This window comes from Cyprinus carpio, chromosome B20 (genome assembly GCF_018340385.1).
Source record: "Cyprinus carpio isolate SPL01 chromosome B20, ASM1834038v1, whole genome shotgun sequence".
Taxonomy (NCBI): domain Eukaryota; kingdom Metazoa; phylum Chordata; class Actinopteri; order Cypriniformes; family Cyprinidae; genus Cyprinus; species Cyprinus carpio.
This window is the reverse complement of record NC_056616.1, coordinates 23,840,953-23,849,279: the sequence shown is the minus strand read 5'-3', so window position 1 is coordinate 23,849,279 and position 8,327 is coordinate 23,840,953. Positions and strand designations below refer to the sequence as shown.

The following is an 8,327-nucleotide window of genomic DNA, read 5'->3' as shown; positions in this document are numbered from 1 at the left end:
GCACAAAGCAATCCAGGGGGTGGTAAAAACTGCTTAATGGATCACCGGCACCCAGTTAACTTCCATTGAGAACATTTATCACAAGCGCTGCCTGGACAGGGCAAGAAACATCAAGGATGCCTCTCACCCTAACCATGGGCAGGTGTGTGTGATCAGTACTCAGGTGAGGGAGTGCGCTGTGATTGGACGGGGTTGGATCCTGGCGTGTCTGTGACAGAATCTAATCTAATCTAATTTTCCTCTTGACAATATCCCATAGATTCTCTAAAGGGTTCAGGTCTGGTGAGTTTGCTGGCCAGTCAAGCACACCAACACCAGTCATTTAACCAACTTTTGATGACCATTTTGAAGGCTCAGGAAACCTTTGCAGGTGTTTTGAGTTGATTAGCTGATTGGCGTATCACCATATTCTGTTTTGTTAAATGTGAATAAAAATCATCACAATTAAAAGAACCAAAGGCGTAAACTACTTCAGTCTGGTAGTACTTGCTGAATTTTATTTAATACTCGAACTTCACGAATTTGAGTCGAATTGCTGAAATGAACTTTTCCACAACATTCCTAATTTGACTTAGGATGCACCTGTATATCCCATAAATCACCAGCAGCCAGAACTTTGGGGGGTTGAATGGTCTGAATCTACTCATCCACTCAGATTATGCAGCAGAAGTCCTAAATATACCCTTATGAAAAATTTGTTTATTCAAGAGTATGCTATTAGTATGCTTCTTTTTTTTTAAACGCTAAAAATAGGAAAGTATACTTTTAGTTTACTTTTTTATGTACTTCTCAGAAATGGGCTTTATATACTTCTCAGAAATATACTTAAAAATTAATTTTAGGAATACTTTGACTTACACACAAAAATAAAAAAAAAAAAAACTAAATATATTTGAACTATGCCTCCTTGCTCCTAGAATCTGTGTTTTTTCATTGTTATATATGTATATATGTACAAATATAATTACAAACGTAATCAAATTTATTTGTGCACTGTAATCCAAATCTGTTCTTGACTGGAAGGAACAGACCTGAACCTCCTCGTGTGTTCAAACAGCCGAAAGAACAGGTAGTTCCAGTGAATTTTAATGCTATTTTCATAAAAACACACAGATTGGAGTTTGCACTGGCGAACACAATACACTAAATGCCTCAATCAGGATGTGATTATTATTAAAGGTTCTCTGCAAATAGTGTAAATTGTGCTCTTTATTTAGGACTCATATCCTAAAAGAATCATTTCTGATGATTAAATGGTCCCTTTTTAAGAGCTTAGTTTTCTTTATTTAATTTAATTTATTTTCGTCTGTAACTGTTAAAAAATTATTACAGAGAGCTACTCTTTCATTATTGAGCTTTTTTGGAGCTCCAAACTCATCCAACTACAAAGAACGTCAACACACACTCAACACAGGTAGGCTACGTGATATCTTTCTTTTAAAGTGTTAATAAATTTTTAACTTCTTTCATCTTATAACTGGTTTTCTGTCAGTCATCATGTCTTTTTTCTCTTTCAGTTTTCAAACAGAAGCATTTTTGGCTTTTCAACCCTCTCAGGTCACTTCTTTTTCTGACATAACTTTTGCATGTTTCTTGTGCAAATAGAAGATTTTTACATACAGAGAGCTCATGATCATCCTGAGAAGGAAGAATACAAGAACTGACATATTACTGTATACCCACTCCTTGTTAAAAAGCACAACACAATTTCCCACACAATAACTCTGCAATATAAGCATCTCTAATCCAACTGCACCTATCCCTGAAAATACAACAGAGAAACTGTACACAAATGAAAACAGCCATATGAAGGTAATAAAAACAGTCACAGTGTTGTTTGTGACCCTCATTTTGTACCTCAGAGGGTCACAAATGACCCAGTACCTGTCAACAGATATCAAACTTAAATGCAGTAAAGAGGACATAGAGAAGGTCATGTCTAAACTAGAATGAACTTTACACAAGAATTCTCCCAGATACCAGCAGCCTTCAACAGATCACACCATGCTGTACGGCATGACCAAAGAGCCCAGCAGACAGTCACTGGCAGCCAGAGAGCGAACAATCAGATGAGTTGGAGACTGAAGCTGTTTGAATTGAGAGATGGAGATGATGATCAGCAGGTTCCCAAAAACTGTTGTGAGGATCATCAGCACAAAGAAAAGCATACATTGCCACTCTTCTTTAACAACAGTAAGACGATGCAGTTTTTGATAGGAGTTTGGCCGAGTGGATAGCAGAGAAACATATTCTCAGTTTGAGTCTTATTTGAAGTCATCATCTGTTCTAGATGCTGAGATAGATTTTCTCATTGTTAAAAAAGGCTGGCAATTTTTGCAACATTTGTTTTAGTAAAGATAGAATATATAATTACATGCCCTCGGCCTGTTTTAACTCCTGAAATCTCACTTAGAGTAGCTGAGTTTTTGTCCATAAATACCCTCATATTTGAAGCTACCCTCCACCACTCCTGACACTGTTACAAATAGATACAAAAAGCAACATTATCTCTGGAGATTAAAACAAAAAAAAAAATAAGTAAGCATTAGATACACTAATGGGAGATTATCATGTATTTCATGCAAAATGTGGTTCTCAGCATTACAATTTACTTATGATTGCATAGATGCTGAATTGTACAACACTAATGTATTTACAGCATTTAAACATACAACAAATAAAATGTAAATTATCATGTATGAATAACTTCACAGACTTACAAATGAATCCTCATGAATATTGCAATCGCCACATGAATATTTTTATTATATTGCATTCAGTCTCAGTGCAGGTTGTACCAGTGGGCCCTGTTTGAAACTTTAAATTAGTTTAATTTGTTTAATCAAGTTTTTTCATTTACTTAATATGAAAAGATAACATTTTGTTCTGTTGTGTTGTGTGATTTCTGCTGCCAACTCGTTTAATGCTAAACAAGTTAAATGAAAAACACTCATTCATTTAACCTTTACTTATCATACAATATTTACTTTGTTCATATAGCCATTTTCTCTTAAATGCTGTGACTGACAATAAACCATTGCTTGTGAAACTGATGCTTGTGCAACTGATGTTTATGCAGCTGATGTTTGTGCAACTGCAAGCTCATCGACGCCCTCCGTGTCAATCTCCTCGGAGAAAGAAAGGCGGTGCGTCGCGGCCATTACTCAGAGGGAAGGACCGCAGGTCGGGCTTCCGAATCCAGAGATCGGGCAGATCTGGTGGGTGAGGTAGGAGATAGGGACGTACCCATCTCCATTCCCTCCAGCAGATCTATCTGCGAACCCAGGGAGTGCAGGCACCGCGAGGAACGTTGGCGAAGACTCCCTCTCGAGGAGAGCCCTCCGGGATCGAAGCGTCTGCACTGGCCGTACACAGTGCAGGCAGTCAGCCTCCATCAAGATCTGAATCAACCTGCTTCGATCCCAGGCAGACCGCGCACTGTGTGTATCCCCACTCGTGATGTAGCGAGGGCAGGGAGGAGCACACAATCTGAAATGCGATCTGGATTCGCCTTTCAGATGTCTCGTTTTAGCTTTGCTCTTTGACTGTTTGTAACAATATAAAAACCAAATAAGGATAAAGAAGAAGGAGGCGGGAACCAGCGAACACTCAAATAAAACTTTAATAACCAAATAAACATAAAATAGCGGCATCCACACGGGTGACTGCCGCGCACAAACAAAAACCAAACCACAAAATAAAGCCCAGGCCTGGTCCTCTCGTCCTTCACTGTCGTTGCCCCTCTTTTGTATCCTCCCAATCTCCTCCGTGGGACTTGAGACCGGTGAGTGGAGCAGGTGTCGCTCATTTCCCAATCACTCCACCGGCCTCGCTCCGTTCCCACGGCTCTCGGCCCCGCCCCACTCGTCACACTATTGCTTACTTTTTGAGGAGCTAATAGTGACAAACAACAATAAATAAGACTGACAAGACAGAATAACATGCACACGCAGAGCGCTTGCTGAAAGACTCGAAGCTGATGCCAGCTGCGCGGCATGTGCTTTTATCCATGTCCATGCTTTTATAGCTTCCTGGTCGCTTACGTCACCCCGACCGTGATGTCACGCTCTTCCATTAGACAGATTACACATGATATTCAGAGTCGCTCATGCTAAGCGCATTCCCAATAGCATTTTCGACGCAGAAGTTTATTTGTCTAATTATGTAGATTTTACAGTTTTAACTATATGAAGTTTGCACAAAACGAAATAATGATCTGAGATATGCTTGGTTGCATAATTTCAACACCATCAACATCAATTCCATGTGACAGTATTAAATATAGAGTATGAATTCCACAATGAGTAGGTCCTGAGATGTGTTGTCTAACCCCAATAGAGTTCAGAATGTCTATAAATGCTGATCCCAATACATCTTTTTCATTATCAACATGGATATTAAAATCACCAACAATTAAAACTTTATCTGCAGCCAGCACTAACTCGGATGTAAAATCAGCAAACTCTTTAATAAAGTCTGTATGGTGCCCTGGTGGCCCGTATACAGTAGCCAGTACAAACATCACAGGGGATTTATCATTAACATTTGTTTCTCTGGATAATGTTATATGAAGCACCATTACTTCAAACGAGTTACACTTAAAGCCTGCCCTCTGAGAAATACTGTTGTAGCGCTGTTTTACTCCCTTATTACAAAAACAGCGCCCCGAGTTCGATTCACTTACTATGTTCCTCTCTTTTCTCGGTTTACCCCTAACGTTTCCCTACGTATCATTTAGGTTAAAGTTCAAATACTGAAGCCCTGTGGTGAACGAATAAAAATATATAAATGTAATATATATATAGTTAAATATATGCTGCTATATATTTGTATATAGTTATTTATTCTCCAAAAAAAAAAAAAAATGTAAACAACAATTTGTTAATAACCTTAGTTAAATGTGCTATACACTACATATTTCACAGTAACTCAAAAGAGGTTCAAGCATCAGTAGGTTTAAACAACCACTCAAAGACAATTTTTTTAAATCAATTATCTGTATTGTCTGTCAGATGTAGCGCACAAAAACAAAACAAAAAAAAATAATACAACCAATATACTAAAAGGTATTAATGCTCACAAGATGATCAAAAAAATAAAAAAACAATCTCTTCAAACCCTCTTTGAATTCGACACTTTTCAAAAATCCCCAAAAACAAACAAAGTCTTAACCCCCGTTGCAAGCTTGTATTCGTTGGGGCCCATAAATGAAAATCCAGTTGATCCCAAAAACAAATGAAAAGGAGCCAAAATGGTACCTCAATCGGCTTTACATCTCTCCATGTTTACCGTTCGATGATGAGAGCAAGACGTAACCGAAGGCGGCGAAATGATGCGTTCAATTGAACTCGGAAAACCCCCCGATAACGTTGACTCACGATGTGATGACGCGTTGAATCCCTCATGGCCGGAGGAACTCTGAATATCTCCTGGTAGCACAGAGCGCTATCCGGTTTTCTGTCCGATGTCACCAATCTTCCTTGAACCGCGGATGTGCAGCCTCCATAAACACTCTGCCTTTGTCGTCATCTGATTTAGCCAACGACACAGAGCGATACAGCAGACACAGGCCGAGTTGTCCACTCGAACTCACAGTGAGGTGATATACATATAGACTTCTAGTTGAAAGTCCATGTTACATCACATGAACGATATAAATTAGTTTCTGGCTTTCGTTCTGAAAGGCCCTAATTTACACGTACAATTATGCACTTTAAACTATCTACGCTCCCGTCTTGCTAACTCACCCCCTCTTTCTCTTTCTCCTCTTCTTGGCTCCGCCCCCTCCCCTCTGTCCCGGTCCATCATTCGTCACCAACAAGGTAAGAAAATTACATTAACTTTAAAAAAAAATACAATGGTTTTCTCTCAACATGTCAAGATTTTAACTTATAATGCAAAATATAAAACCTAAATAAACTAAAAAAAAAAATATATATATTTTTACCCCTGGTTACACCCTACCCCTTTTTAATTGTCTTGATGTCCTCATCAGACATTTAACACCCCTAACCTTGTACACATGAAAAACCCCTTGGAGGATGTAATTCACCCTTTCCTTTGAAACATCAATCTACCCAACTTTAATCACAATTCCCCTATGCACTATAGTAATTGGGTGATCTTTAGCTTTGCCTGGTTCATCATAAGTTAGCCTGATCACAGGTTTTACCTTCCTTTTACTACCAGATCTTTGAAGGGGACTTACAGTTTGTGGCTGTAGTAGCTCCTGTCTTTCCAGGAATACTCTCCAACCCAATCTCAGCCCCCATCTTTTTTGACCCGTCTTCCAGAGTCATTATCCCCTTGTTCTTCTGGGACCATCAGAAGGATCAGGCTTTCTCCTGCACACTTACATCCTCTTCCTCAACACTTTGAAAGTCCCTTTCATCTGGACTTGGGTAGGAGGATTTTCATGTATTTTATTCTCCAATGGCTTGTCCATGCTCCAATGTCTGCTGTACATACAATTAGGTCTTTTCGGCCTTCTGACACCAGAGGATGACTCTGTTAAGTCCACAGGTTCCTTCTGCCTGTGCACTATTGAGTGTCCCTTTCCTGACCTTAATCTTGTGTTTCCACTTTAATGTTGTCTCAGCACGCACAGTACTATTCAGCATCCTCACCCATTGTCCAATAGGCAGGGGGGAGGTGAAGTGGCGATGGAGTCCTCACTCCTGCCACTCCGACCCAGTTCAGGTCTCACGCATATACTGGCAAGTGAGGCATCTTCCCTATCCTGTGGTACTGAACTAACGGCCCTGAAGCTTGTGCTTTCCCTTAACCCCGAGATTTCGAGCAACACTCTATCACCGAGTCCAAAAAGCTGTACTTAACTTCTTTGCTATCATAAGTCGCTTATCTCGCTGGTGCACTTTTATCAGCTGGCAAGAAGTTAAAGCCGACAGGCTTCTTCCAGGTCATGCTTTAACTTTGCCACATATTTGCAATGTTCCTTTGACCCCCTTCTTCCATCCCGAGGGAACAAGGAAAAACACAAATCAACGGGGAGCCTAGCCTCCCCCAAACATTAAATAATAGGAGAGAACTCCAGTAGCATCACACTTAGTGCTATTGTAAGCATGTACTATGTTTATACATATTGGGTCCATTGTCTTTTTTTTTTCATTCCCCATTGTGCCTAACAATATAGAGAGAGGTAGTGTACCATTGGAATCTCTCTCGTGGTTAAGTGGGTTCTCTTATGGGATGATATGGTGGTGCCCGGATTTTCTCACCCCCAGAATATTCAAAGCCTTAATTAGCTCATTCTCAAAAACTCCGCTTCCTTGATCTAGTACTAGAATCCTGGTCGGGTAGTAAACCCATAGTGCACAAAAATATTGTCCACCCGAATTTTGCAACAGTAAGGGCGGCTTGATGCCTGGACGGAAAAGCCTGCGCTGCATCAGGTAAAGTGATCAGTAACCCATTAAAGAACATTACTGACTTTTAGAGCTTCTGCGTGGGCTCCATTGCTGATAAAAATCATGCAGACGTAGATCTAAAGACCAGGCTGGAATATCTGATGTAAAGGAGCAGACTTTACAGGGGTTTTGAAAGCCTTCTTCAAGAAAAAAATAAGGCTAGACCAGCAAATTATTTTCCCCTGTGATAGTAAAATGACAAAACATATAAAATAAAAATAGAAATATAATATTATAGATAATATATAATAATGTATAACAGGTTTGCCTGTCCGGGTCACAGTGCAATATGCACGTAACATTCATGGTTGTCGTCAATGATAAGCATCATGGCTACATGCAAGAAAGAAGAGATCAGAATGGCATGCTTTCAGAAAAAATTGACAAATGATAATTTTTTTGTGGAAGTCAAAGGCAGCCAGTCTCCTAGCTTGTGGGATTGCGCTTGCAGTGATGTAAAAACCAATCTCGAGCGTCAATTCAGCTCCAACATGCTAAAACTGAATGATGCAAGCAAATGGCACCTGGATAAAGTAAAACAGTCTTCGCGGAGTTTGGATGCATACCAAGCAGTTTTCACAAGATCCACTTTCCGACAGAGGAAGTTGTTCATACAAGTGTTGTGGTGAGTGACTAATAGCTAAGAAACTGACCCTCTTCAGAAGGAGAGTTTGTGAAAGAGTGTCTTGTTGCCGCTGCAGAGCTGCTAGCACCAGACAAATTAAAACTCTTCCAAAAGTGTCAGTTTATCCTCTCGAATAACTGTCGCAGAACGAATTACTTGAATATGGCGCAATACATTGAAACAACATGATGACACCGCAACAAAATTTAATTTTTTTCCTCTCTGTGCCTGCAGATGAACCAACAGACCTTCAATACCCCCAACTAGCCATCTTT

The 8,327-nt window shown here is 39.8% G+C and overlaps 1 pseudogene; it reads right to left on the bottom strand.

Moving 5' to 3' along the window:
* Positions 1–1,553: 1,553 nt before the first annotated feature.
* On the bottom strand, positions 1,554–2,278 carry LOC122140964 (annotated as a pseudogene).
* Positions 2,279–8,327: the final 6,049 nt, after the last annotated feature.